Source organism: Netta rufina (assembly GCF_964035555.1).
Source record: "Netta rufina genome assembly, chromosome: 3".
Lineage (NCBI taxonomy): Eukaryota > Metazoa > Chordata > Aves > Anseriformes > Anatidae > Netta > Netta rufina.
In genome coordinates this window covers 11639456-11653717 of record NC_140125.1, presented here as the reverse complement: position 1 = coordinate 11653717, position 14262 = coordinate 11639456, and the positions used below count along the sequence as shown (strand labels likewise).

Sequence of the window (14262 nt, the reverse complement as noted above, 5' to 3'; positions counted from 1 at the left end):
GGATGTGAATTTAGAGCTAACATCATGGGAGTTGTCAGCAACACTGACAGCAAAGCTCGGTTCAGGTATACTTTAACTTTGATCATTCCAACTCCTTCCATGCCTCTTACAAAAAAAAGCCAAGTGTGCTGCAGAAAGCAGAGGAAGAAAGAGCATCACTACGGCAGAGAAGGCGTAATCACAGTCAGAAAAGGGCCTTTTCTGCAGAATAACAAACTGTAGTTTCCACTCTGCACTCCTCGAGCATCCTGCACTCATTTCAGGTCCTCCAGTGAAAGGATGTGGCAAAAATGTTATTGCTGAGTTAGGACAAACAGCCTTACCAGCAGGACAGCGTGCTTTGGAGGTCAGCACCGTGATGCTTTGAAAGTCCTTCTCGCAGACTTCAAGGAATAAAATCCATGCAGAAAGACTTTACTTGAGCAGCAGCCCTCATTTCCGCCATGTAAAACATTTCACAGCTTGTCTCATTATAGCATTTGTAAAAACACTGTCTGAGAGCAGTGGTGCATAAATGAATTATTTAAGTTTTGCAGCAAATCACCCTGATCTTGTGTGCAGCTTCTTAATGCACTCTAAGTGAGCCCTAGGAGGCAAATCATAGCAGACAAGGGGTGTAATGTAAACCAAGTTTTATTAGCCACGAAAAGCTACACTACAACATTTATTAAGTATCAAAGACAGTGCATTTAAATAAGTTGGATTTGGTAAATAATAGCCAACGCTGCATCTATCTTCCCTAGTTCCAAAGGCTTTTTATTTTTTTTTTTATTTTAGACCAACGGCAACAAAAGCAGCTGTTTATTTTCTTGTCAGTTCTGCTAATATAACGGGTCCTCTCTATTTTGCAAATAGTAATTTTCAGCAAATTACCATGTGTCACAAACAGTCTGCAGCTCCCCAGCCTTCTTACTTTGCAGAGAAGGAAAAGTGCATTAGTGTGTTATCACCCAGCCCTTATCAGAGCCAGCTCCGTGGTCCCTGCTGCCCTCAGCAGCCTGGGAAACACACACAGCCCCCAGCTCGCTGCCTCGCGCTCTGTAAGCAGGCCCAAAACACCCTCCTCCTATTTGCCTATTTTAGGCAGCTGCTTCTTGTGCTGCTAACATGGAGCAGCCCTTCAGAAACACAAACAACTTCTGCAAGAGCTGCCTTTTCAATGTGGTACGCAATTCAAAAGGCAGCTTAGCAAAGCCTTCTCCCATACCTCTGCCCTTTGCTTACCTTGTTAATTGAATCTCAAGAATAACTTAAGCACTGCTTCACATGCCATACAATTATGACACAAATCATCTTATACCTTTGGCCAAGGAGATAAGTCCAAGTCCAGACAGACAATAACAATAAAAAAAATTAAATATACCAAAGTACTCAATGGGCAGACACTCGCTGATAAATATTTAATGCTCTGATAGCGCAATTTGGGTATTTGTGAAGTGCAGCCAGTTGTCCTTTGCGTGAGCATCTCCATTTATTTCCCCAGCTTTGGTCTGTTATTGGAGGAAGAAAAAAAAAAAAAGGTAACTTCTCCATGTTCTTCATCCTTCTGAATGGTGATCAAAGGGGTGCTTCAAACCACCCATCCAAACCCACACAAGCTCATAACCGTGACGTCTGATGTCCCCATCCTTCACATCAAGAGGACTCATCCCTCCATTGTGTTGTACCAAAACAAAAAGCAACACACAAACACTACCCAAATGGGCAAAGGGATTTCTCTCTTCTCCTTTAAAAAGTCATAAGCTTCCTACTCAAATTCCAGACCCTTGAACCCCAGTCTGAATTAACTGCTTTCTTTTACTTCCTTCTACAAAGCAGACAAAATATTCATGTGAAGATCCAGTGCCTGAGGAATGCAAGAAAAAGCTAGCACTTGGGCACAGAGCCCTGAGAACGGGGCAACTCACACCGTCTTCCAGGCAGTGAGACACAGAGCAACCTCTGGGTGTGCAGAGAAGCATTTGTGCAAATAAGAGGCTTCTCTCTGTCATCACTTGCGCTGAGCATCTCTCACTAAGCTCAGAGCTCCAGAAGTGACTTGTATCCAGAGGTGACCCCCTCTATTCTGCCCTGGTCAGCCCTTACCTGGAGTACTGTGTCCAGTTCTGGGCTCCCCGGTACAAAAATGACAGGGATCTCCTGGAGAGAGTCCAGCAGAGGGCCACAAAGATCATACAGGGCCTGGAGCATCTTCTTTACGAGGAAAGGCTGAGAGACCTGGGGATGTTCAGCCTGCAGAAAAGACTAAGAAGGGATCTCATCAATGTGTATAAATACCTGAAGTGTGGGAGACAGAGGGATTTGGCCAACCTCTTTTCAGTGTTTTGCAGGGACAGGACAAGGGGCAACGGTCACAAGATAGACCACAGGAAGTTCCGCACCAACATGCAAAATAATTCCTTCACGGTGAGAGTGACGGAGCACTGGGACAGGCTGCCCAGGAGGTTGTGGAGTCTCCTTCTCTGGAGATATTTAAGGCCCATCTGGATGCCTACCTGGGCAACCTGCTCTAGGGAACCTACCTTGGCAGGGGGGTTGGACCTGATTATCTTTCGAGGTCCCTTCCAACCCCTACAGTTCTGTGATTCTGTATCAGTCATCCCAGCTCTTTCTGCCCTTCCCAGGGTTCAGCAGCAGAAACAACCATGCTAATTCGGTGAGCAAAAGTGGAAGAATTCAGCCTCAAGAATATGTGACACCATTGTTTGCTTTTCCCTTTCTCCTTCCTCCTCTTTCTAGAAGGGACCATTGCATTTCCCTCCGTGTTTGTGCAGGCCTCTCTATCAGTGGCTGCATAAACAGGATAACCAGGCTGCTAATTTAAACTGAAGAAAGCTATAATCTTTTTCTAACTGGAAACATCCTACCATTTTTCCTTAGAAGAAGTTCTTTGTTTTTGCACTGACCTTTTTCCCCAACTTGCTTTTTTTTTTTTTTTTTTTTTCAATTTAATAAAAACAGCTCAGTTTTGAACCAAGACAACTTTTTTTTTTTTCAGAAAATATGAACTATTTTCTTGTGATATGAATTGATTGTAGCTATAATGGGGGCTGCTGGACAAAGCCTTAATACAATTACACATTGCACAGTAAAAGCAGCAGATAAGTAGGCCTTCTCTGCAGCAGGACACAACAGATGTTTCAGAGGAATGAGCAAGTTTCGCTTACAGTCCAGATGTGTAATATATACAGAGAGAGCAATGGGAACCCAAAGGAAAAATGATGCCACTTATAGCCATCCATGAAGAGATTATTTTCCTATAGAAAGGAGCAATCAAACAGTTGTCCAACTACTTAAAGCAAGAGATGTTCATCTTTCAGCCATCAGCATTTGAAGAGGTGCTGCTGAAACCAGCCTGGAAATCCAACAGCAGCTTCGCAGGGCGTATTGGTCAGGGCTGCATTTCGCTACGAGCCTAGCTCTTGCTTTCCATACCTCCTTGTAGTCCCTGCAACATCCCTACAGACAACATCCTCACCACCAGGAAAACTAAACCTAACCAACCACACTCCTGCTGCACGGACACAACATATACTTCCAGAAAACGTCTAGGATTTTTCCCCCCCTCTGTGTTTTCTATTACTCTGCATTTATATTCTTACTCCCTATGTTAAGAACTGTTCCTATCAATTACAATGCATGCAATACTCAACGCTCAAATATTCAGCATTCCAAAGTTCAGAAGAAAAGTTCATTACCAAAGGAAAGTATAAACAAGGAGGTGATAAAACGGTCATCATAAAATATGGTAATAATCCCTTCAATGGCATATCTTGCTGTTGTAATTAACTAGTAATACATTCCTCCCATGTTTCATATAGAGTTTTACTGCCTTAATATATAACTGGGGCTCTTTAGCAGAATCAGCACAACTCAATCATCATTCTCCTTCTCCATCTAGTATGACCAAGATTCATTCTTCGGAGAAGTATTTTTAGTTCATAACTTATTAATCCATCATGCTATGATCAGTTATCAGGAGAATATCCAAATTACACTGCCACATTCAAGACGTAAGTGCTGTGTCATTTATTGTGCATGCTTGCTGATAACACAGCCTTGATAGTGCAGTGAGTCAATAGATATATTTGTTTGATAGTTAAGTCTGCATTTTCCAAACAACTATGAAGACTGCATTGTAGCTATGTTTTATAAGTAATTTCTCCCTTTCTTCACCATTCTTGTTTGTAGAAAATCTGATAGCTAGTATTGACTTTTTTTTTTTTAAAGTGAGCATGAGTAATCACGTCACATTGAGTTACATTTTCTAAGTGTTCCTAAAAATATTCTATTATCCTGATTATTGATCAAAGCAATGTGTTTGGTTTATAAATTTAAGTTCACGTAAGAGACTTAAAAAACAGAGACTGTTTCAGGAAGGCCCAGCAGCAGCAGCTTCACAAACCCTGGTCAAGAATACTTCCAATAATTTTTTTTTTTTTTAAGTGAAAACAAACAAACAAACAAACAAACAAAAAAACACGTCATTTGAATCTTTAGACAAATTATTTTTCTTTAAGATCAAATCAGTTCCCAGTGAAATCCTCCTCAGGGAGAACGAGAAGTTAGGCCTGGAGAGATAAACTGCTGCAAGCCATATTCCCAGTGATTTTAGGAGCCTAGTTTTTGCAGCATTCAGCTCAAAAGACATCTCAGAAAGCCAATAAGCAGCTACTCCAGAAAGCTTTTGAAATCTTGTTCCTTTAAGTTGCCTTCCTCTGATCTCCTAAAACCCTGAGAAGCAAAATGAAATTAACTAGTCATGGCTGAAAAGTATGGGGGGGGAGACATCCTTCAAATTTGCTTAATTTTACTACAAATTTTGCTCTTTATATGTTGGACACAGTCTCAAAACCAGCTGTATTTCACAAATACCCAAGCCTCAAGATTATCTCTGAAAACATTGGACTTGCCAGTGAGGAACTCTCTCTCTTAACATTATCCAAAATGAAAGAAGTTTGACCCCATGCAAATGCAGGGATTCTTCTGGATCTGTTTCTGGTCTTCCGTGTCAAAGTCAGAATTTTAGCTGCCTGCTGTTTCTGCAAGCACAAGGATTATACACAGCATCCCTAATACAGATCATCTGACATTAGTTTATTTTAAATTCAGATTTGGGTGTTTTAATTTTATTTTTATTTTTTAAGGCAGAAAAAATATTGACGTGGAAGCTGGGAGGTATCACATGAATTGGCCAGCTCATCACACTAACTAAAATCCATGAGAACTGGGGCTACAGACATCTCAAAATAAATGCACGGCTCTCCACACTACTCTGCTTTTCTCATGCTTAAAAATATTCTTCCAACCACTTAACTGTTTCATGCTTTGAAATAAAAGCTTGAAATTTGTCAGCAGCTGCTCTAGCATTAAATAAATGCCTTTTGGTACTTCATAAAAAGTTACCTACAGTTGGTCAACTTAAAAGCCTTTAGGGAAAAATAATAAAATCAGTTCACACCTAATCAGAAAATATTTCTTTGACTTCAGCAGCTAAATTCTCTCCTGCCTGCATCTCCAGTGGGTTGGCTTCTGTCTGAAGTTGAAGAGACAAAGCAGGGCTTTCCTTAAAATTTCTTCTTCAGGTGCCAGGCAGGGAAGTGAGAAAATGAAAATGTCTCCTGCGATCTCAAGGGTCTCCTCCTCACCATTCCCATTGCACTGGCTACATACACTTCATGTGCTTCACCAGTGAACACAAGTTCCATAAATAACATCCACTTTCTTTACATAATCCTGACTTATTCCCAGAATGAGTCTAGGTTGTATCCTGAACACAAAAAACACAGAAGAAATATAATGACTTCAAGAGAGGATCACCAAGCAAGGAAGACTTAACTTCACCATACTGGCAGAGAAACCATATTTGATATAATTTTGGCAACCAGACCCCAAGAAAGGTCACAACAGTGTAAAGTAGCTATGTAACTGCATAACTGCATGTATTTCTAAGAATGCTCATGGAACTCCATTAGACAGCACAATCCATTTAATAAACCACCATCATTGTCCTGTTCTTGAATTTTCAGAGTTCTTGCTCACTCAACTCAGCTCTTATTTCAGTATTTAAGATTTCCACTGACTTCAGTTGCAGAGGTCTTGTGTCAGTGATGCACATTCTGAAAATCCCACTGGCAACACAACCAAGGGCTGCAGCGTTAGAAATACTGCAAATGGAATATTTCTACTAACACTGGTAGTGGCTATTCAATCTATTTCAGCTTATGTCACCATACTGCAAATGTATTGCAGGGTAATGAAAACTGTCTGGTGTAAGAAAATGTCATTAAACAGTCTAATTTTGTCACTCAGCTCGCCCAAAGTAAACAAGGGGAAGCTCAGCCCAGCTTAGTGCTCCACAAAGCAGTTTCCATTTCAAAAGAAAAAAAAATAAAAAAAAATGAAACTTCAGTACTGCAAGTACTCCCTGAATGCACAAATCCTCAAACTAATGTTATGAAATATTTGTATATTTACTAAAATATTTTACAATAATATATCTAATATGAAATACCGAAGTGTTTATATTTCATAAAGAAATTGCTATTAGCATATGGATACATGCTGAAAAATCCTAAAGATAGACTAATAAGGGCATGCACGTCCAATTTATAGCCAATGTCTGAGAAACTGTATATACAAAACCTTTTCAGAGTAGATGCAACGGAATTAATACATCAATAGCTGTGTGCATTAATGCAGAATAGAAAGTGTTAAGGTGTAAATGCTTGTGAGATTACTCACATTCTTAAAAAACTTAAAAGTTGAGGGTCTAAGTTCTCTTGCAAAGCAAAACAGAAATCCTTCTTTTAAAATAAATAATCTTGCCAATGAGTTCACCACATTTCAGAAAATCTCATCTAATGATTCCAAGTCCTTCTGCAGAAATGGTATTTGGAGATATTCGTTAAGTATTTCAGGAAAGAATTTCATGAATGGCCTTCATAAAAATGAAGGAGAACAACACACTTCCTCAGCCACACAACTACTGGTCTCAATCTGTCCTTTACGTGGTGGGTTTCCTCACATTTTTTAAAAAAAGGATTATTTTAAAGAACAACCGTTGGGCTGTTTCACCTCCTACTTTTTGTTGCTGCACAACTTGTCTGTGTGTGCAGTCACACACTGACTATTGCTGGCAATTTGGGATTTTTAAGCCTACAAGGAGTGTATGGAGGGGAAGGCTGGAGTTATTTTTTTTTTTTTTGAGTCTGGTTTGTTTTATTACAGTTCTGTGGAACTTAGTTCATTTATATGGTACTTCCTATAAAAATCTCAAGTTACTTGTTCGCAGTGCTAAGGGAAAAGAGAAGATAGAAAGAATCTGATTTGAAAATACTTAGAAATAATACATAAAATTCTCAAATAGACTTCAAAAATGCAGTTGATTTTTATACGGATTTCAGCGTACTTTTTCACATGTCTAACTCTTATTTTTACTCTGAGAAAAGGGAAAGGGAATTTTCTTTTATGTGCATTTGAAATAATGATTAAACCTGCTGTTGTGGCTCCAAGTATTTTGACATCTCTATACTGATGCTAATTGTGGCTGCATTACAGGTGCAAAAAACAATTCTAAATTACTTCTTTGGTGGGGCTTCACCTGGAGTTAAGACCAAGCTGTCTTTGGAACAAGAAGCAACTGTGACCTCATTATTTCCTGGTGTTCGGAACTGTTAGCCAACTTCCCGTGTCAACCACACCTATGTAAACTCACGCAACTCAAATTAAGCAAATTGAGTTATTCCAGATTTACATTACTATAACTTGAAGAAGATGGCCTTTCAATGACTTTTACAGGCTTCACTGGAACGTGGATTTGTCATGTTTACAGGAATCTGATGTTTTCATGGCTAAAGAACAGGAACAATGAGGAACAAAAGGTATGCATGAGAAATCATGCTTCAAATATGTTCTATTGAGATTTTCTTATTTATTTTTATTTTTTAAGTCTTCAGCCTCAGGGAACTACATAGAGTTAATATTCTCATTGTATTCAAGTTCCGGGCCAGTAGAAAAATGGTGGGCCGACAAGTATCACCTTGAAGAATCCCCTGAAATTCTCCAAGATATGAAACCCACCAGACAGAGGACACATGCATGATGTCAATTGTAATGACCATAAGGAAGACAGCACTAGGAATTCCAAGGCAAGTAAGTGTAAGTTCATTAGTTAGATTGCAAAAGATCAGGGTTGATGAAGTGATCTTTAAGGAGAAAACAAGAAACTTCAAGTTTCTCCAAGAAAAAAAAAAAAAAGAACTTGAGATTTCCTTTAATATCCACTGGAAAGCACAACATTCTAATGGTCTGAGGGATAGACCATTGATTTAGTGTCACACGACAAGCATAAGTCTTTAACCTCTGTGACTCTTTAAAAGAGAGAAAAAAAATGTTTTCCCAGAAGTGATATCTCCAAAAATTATTATTCTGGTAGCTCTTGCTTGTAATTAGACTGGAACCCAGACAAGAAGTGACAAAAATGACAAAGAAAAAAATTAAGAACAAACATACACACGCACTCTCTTTTCAAAGCAAAGTTTCTCAAGGGAAATATTCCCCATAGATTAAATTCAACACTTGGAGAAGTTTCAGCCTACATCTTAAACAAGTATTTTCAACCTTCATTTGCTTAGCTTGCCATTTGGGAGAGCAGGATGCATCCTTAAAAGAAGGAAACAGACTATGAGACAGGTCATGTGTACAATTAGCTTGCTAAGAATAAATGTTGGCTTGTGCGGAAGACCCACACGATATACTATTTAAGTCTTTTGGACAGAGGTGAATTCCATGCCTAGTGAGTTTATTCCCTGTACTGAGCACTGGAGCCATATCAAATACAATTAGCTTCACTGTAACTCAGTGGAACTCATTACGACTAGATATCACTGAGGCCAAGGTCTTGGCTGGAATCAAACAATAACGGGGGATTTATATGGTTATGGAGACCATCTATAGTTACATTAGACAGGATTAAAAAACCCACACACATTTTTAAGAACATAAATCTCCTGGTTTTAAGGTATAAGCCAACTTTTCTCTGAGAAGTCGGGAAGTAACTTTCCTTCCAAGTAGGTTACTCTGTAGTGGTGAGAGAGATCTTCCCCATCTCTAACCACGGAAAAGTGCCTTGTCTAACCAATTAGGATCATACAGGCCACCTCCGCAGAGAAATGGACATCTCATATGCTGAACTGCCCAGCGCAGGTACTTCTTTCTTCTCCTGACACAGGATAGACCCTGCACAACGGGATTTTACTTCCTCTAGAAGAATGCAAGCTAAATGCCACCTGTCTTTACTGGACCTACAACACTTCAGCAGTTCCAACAGCTCCCTTTGTAGATCAGTATATAAAATACATGAAGTGATCACAGCAGTAAATTGGATCTGTGTTAATATTCCAAACATACAGAAGTTACTTAGTTCAACGCAGAAGCTAGACAAATTCAAAAGAAAACCAAGGCGTTAACTGTAAGGGCATCAGGCTACAGAGAACCTCTGGAAGGGGCAGCACTGCTAGATGCCTTTCTTAAAGCTGAAACCTCAGCTCAATGCAGGTTGTTGAGCTTGTCAGATAAATTATTGGCTGGAAGTCTTACACCCTGTGCTAGGCAGTAGAGCAAACTAGATGATGCTAATGGTGCCTGCAGGCCTTGCAATCTGTGAGCTAACAATTCTCCACATGCACCAAGAGGCTGAAATTCTCAATTGCTGTCCCGGCTTCTTGCTTCCTCTTACAGAATTTCACCACAGAAGGATATAAATACAAGCAGGGGAGGGGGCAAAAGGGAGAGTAGAAAGAAGGCAAGAAGAGGGGGTTACATAGCAAGGTGACCTTTGGTGTGCTGTGGGAGCATGCCTACTAAGAGAGCCATGGGGATGCCAAGAGAAAGGACAGACTCCATGGGGTCCGTCTGGTAAAATCCATGCCTGAGTTTCACCACGGCAACTGAAGGGAGAGCCCAGCCTAATTTCCACAGTCAATATGTGTGCAGGTGTGCTAAAGCGAGAGATCTCTGCTGCACGACACTAGTGACACAACCATAAAAAAAAAAAAAAAAAAAAAAGGAAAAAAAAAAGGAGAGGAAAAATCAATAATAGCTGGACATTCATTTAAACAAATGCATCATCCCATAAACAGAGCAGCAGCTTTCAAATGTAAACAAGAAAAGGTGAACTTTGTTCACATTATGTCTCCAGCTGTTTTGTGTTTCAAGACTGTGCGCCACAGCTGGGCTGATGAGCTCTGAATCCTGGGAAAAGGGGAAATATTTAACCTAACTTAAACAGAAAGAAGCAAGCCTCAATGGTGAGAGATAACAGGTGGGAGTCGTGCTCTGCTGCTGTGCCTGGAGGGTAAAATCTGGCATGCAGAGGTAGCTTCAGAACAAAAGTCATCACAGCTGCTGTTTGCTGTTCTCCTCAAGTCCTTCCCTATTTATTCAGCATCACTGACAGCACCCTAGCAACATTAGTTTAAGTCACCGTCAATTGTTATAAAATTAGCTCAGGGTCCTGAAGCCAGGGCAAGATGTGGGTGACATTATCTGCATGTCTTCGTGCAGAATAGATGGCTAAAAATGCGCAAGCCTCCCTGCTTCTGCTAGCATACTGCGATGGCTGCAGCAAACCCTGGGTTAGTTGTTCCCAGCCCCCAAACCAAAGAGCCACTACCAGAACAAACACTGAAGTTTACAAGCTATCCCCATCCAAACTTGCAGGACACATAGTGTTAACATGAATCACGTTCAGATTTCTTAGCATGGGGGGAAAATCTGACACAGACCCTCTGTCTCTTAGTCCTGTTGCTGCTTTCTCTATCTCTAGCTTGCTTTAAAGAGAGGCTTTGAAGATTGCAATGGGGCTGCGGATCTGGGTCTTGAGCTTCCTTTTGAGGCACTGAAGTCAAATCCAGTATCAGCTGAGTTACGGTGCACATTAAAATCTGGTGCTCAGCTCAGGCTCTCCCTCGAGCATGTAGGGCACACCTCACCTCGCGTACCATCAGCGCATAACGTGCAAATCTCACTCCACTGCAGTTCCAAGGTGCTTGCCAGCATGGATTTGCAACTACCAAATGGAACAGGACAACTACCTGCAAAGCAAAAACGTTTCAACCAATGCAGCCTCAGTCCAGCATTGAGCCTGCTGCCATGTGCCCTTCCTTTCCTGATTTTCATCAGAAACAAAACCAATAAATTTCAAACACATTCTGTTGACTGCAAAAGAAAAATGCAACAGTCGAAATCCAGCCTCCTCCCAAGCCACTGGCAAGAAACCAAGCAGTTTCAAAAAAAAAAAAAAAAAAAAAAAAGGGCAGCATTGTGTGGACTTTTTTAGTATGCAACATTCAGCAAGATTTCTCTCTTTCCCCAGGCCCCCCTTAGGACCACCAATATGGATGCAGAAGCCAGTTATTTAGCAATAAAAAGGGCTGAACAAGTATGAAAATGAGTAAAATGGCAGCTTAAGTGGCATACTAGAATTGCCTTGTATGTCAGTTCCATTTCCATCGCACAGCAGACTCAAAAGACTTGCATTAGTGCATGTGTAAATCACATCACGAGGAGGGGGCTTTCAAAAGAAGATCTGCGTAGCATCTCTGTACCCCTGGCACTATTAGAGACTTTGAGAGGATGAGATTGCAGTCTGGACAAGAATCCAGCACAAAATCCCTGTTGTGCCATCCCTTACAGGGGCCACAAGCAACAGGCCAACTACAACTGTACTTTCTAGCAGAAAGGCCCAGATTTTTAATGATACAAACGTGAAGAGAACAAGGCAAAAAAAACACCCTCAAAAACTTGTCCCAGTACCTTTCTGTTGCCCCAAACCACTCACTGCAAAGGGAGGTGACCCTACAGCCCCACTCACCCACAAGTGTTTCCAAGCTCCTAGAGTGAGTGTATAAATAGTGTGAATCTGCTGGCACCTTCTCCTCTGCGTGCAGGAGAGCAGCCAGGGTCTCGTGCCCAGCCATTACTCCTTCAGTCAGACGAGAAAAGAGCAGTGCCTGCTGAACGTGGGCACTCCTTAATCTCCTTCATAAAGGTCTTCCCCTCAGAAACATTGCTCAAGCTGCTGCTGAAAACCCCAGCTGGGATATGAGCTTTACTGGACAAGATATTCATTGTTCGATTTACGGCTTGACTGTACTTGTAGAAATGTATTTCATTTCAGCATCAGATGAGCTGGATGAAGGGAAGCAAGGGAGAAGTTCATCAGAGGGTTTCCTTCTTCATTTGATTTGTTTTCTGAATCGCTGAAATGAAGATGTTTGTCGAGCTCAGTGATGGGTAAACATGCTTGCTTTACCCTGCACGCATTTTTTCACTGGTAGGATTTACAAATTCCAACAGTTGCTTTTCTGAAGGAGATACAGAGGCACGCACAGACTTGGAGACGAGAAAAAGGAAGGGAAGTTTTCCACCTAGCAAGAGCCAAAATCTGTTCAAAGTTGCACTTTGGTAAGCCTGCAGTAATCTAACAGCACTTGAGACAGCCTAGTGAAAATGAGCATACAACTGAACTTCATTCAGAGAAATAAAATAAATGGAAAAAAAATTAAAAAAAAGCATAGTTTGAATTGAGAATGTACAGCCTGAAATTCCAGGAAGAGAAAACCTATGGTTACATTCCCAGTAACAGCAGATCCCAGTGACAGAGCTGTTTTGTAGCAGAGACATATTGCAAGCACCAACTGATAGCGCAGGACGACGCGGCGGTTTGATCAGCATGTGTTTCATTTCACTGCTGAGTACTGGGACTGTCATGAAACCAGGAGAGGGAGGCTGTGCCTGGATGATGGACATCTCTAATGAGGCTTGGTCACTCCGTGTGAAACACTCAACCTTGTCAACCCACGACACACTGCCAGCGCACAATCTCACGAGCTATCATTCAGCTTATAATGCTGCTATGTTTCCATAACGTGTGCTTGTGAGCATATTTTAAAAGCAAAACAGAATTTACCGTAGAGATACGAAAAAGTTACCATAAAGGAGTTACTTTTGAGGCTTTCAAAAGTATGTTCAAAGTAACCAGTCCCCCATATAACGTGAAATCAAAGAGTGAAAACCTGCCAGAAAGGATATTAAGACTCTCTTGATTGTGAAGGCTCATAAAATAAATGTGTTGGTTGTTATGGATTAAAGTGTGTACCAAAAAGATGAAGGAACACCTAGCATCTGGAGTCTATATTGTACTCTCTAAAATTCCTAATAGATCTGTGTCAAAAAAAAAGATATACTGAGATTAATAGGCTAAAATGAAAACATATCCCTTCAAGATGAACAGAAAAATGTTAAGCCAGAAGTAACACAATCCCCAGGATTTATGCACCTCCAAAACTCACAAGACTGTCATTCCTCTATGAATCATCATTTTGTGACCTTAAAATTCATCTAAATCTGAAAGATACCCTGACTTTCATTTCGTTACAAATTCTGGATTATAAGAAATTAACAAAAACCATGATCACTGCAAGAACTGGCTATGGCAGTGTTTGAATGCAAAACCTCTGTTGTCTCCCTGGATAATTTAAGAAGGGAATGATATTAGTAACTCAGTAGGTAAATCCTTCCAAATTGATCTAAAACCTTCTTAAAGGTTTCATTATACCTTTTAAAAAGGTCAAGATACTAGTAGAAATTAGCTCCTGTATTAAAACTTGCAAGCATCCCACCGCATTCCTACCATTTTTGAAGGAGAATAAAATATTCTGTATTTTGTGGCCAGCAGCACCACCAAACATTGCTACTTAGCTGTTGCGCCCATCACCAATAGTTATTTGCAGAAATAATTATTTTACTTTATTACTACCCTAGTCCTGATTGTCTTTAGCACTTTAGCCTGTTTGTACAGCTCTGATAGGATAGCAGGAACTGTTAAGCTAGCATAAAACTACTTTAGGGCCAAAGTTTTATATCTTGAACCAAATCTGTGCAAAAGGCCTTCTTAATAGAAACCAGAATCAGTATCTCCATGTTCCTTTCACATGGGTTTTCTCATATAAATGAAAGGCAACGATATGAGGATTGCTTTCCAAATACCGAATTGGATAGCCAGCAAGTAATTCCTGTTGAAAGGGATTGCCAGATCCGGGCATTGATCTTCCCAAATCCTACAGAGGGACCAGGAAATGTTCAGTGCCTCCCTCTTCATTGCTTAACAGGATTAGAAGAGTTTTCTATACTTGGTGTTACCCCAAGAAGCACCTGCCAAGGACTAGAGCCAAGATGCCAGCAGCAAAACAAATAATG

General features: G+C 40.5%; 1 long non-coding RNA gene across 1 annotated transcript in view; it reads right to left on the bottom strand.

Moving 5' to 3' along the window:
* Nucleotides 1–1319: 1319 nt before the first annotated feature.
* The window catches only part of LOC311207870, an 81587-nt gene continuing 68644 nt past the window's right edge, over nucleotides 1320–14262 (bottom strand). Inside the window, exons 2-3 of the long non-coding RNA XR_014618294.1 lie at nucleotides 2086–2244; nucleotides 1320–1490 (exon numbers count right to left, since the gene is read on the bottom strand). This is a non-coding gene — a long non-coding RNA (uncharacterized lncRNA). The remainder of the gene's footprint in view (nucleotides 1491–2085; nucleotides 2245–14262) is intronic.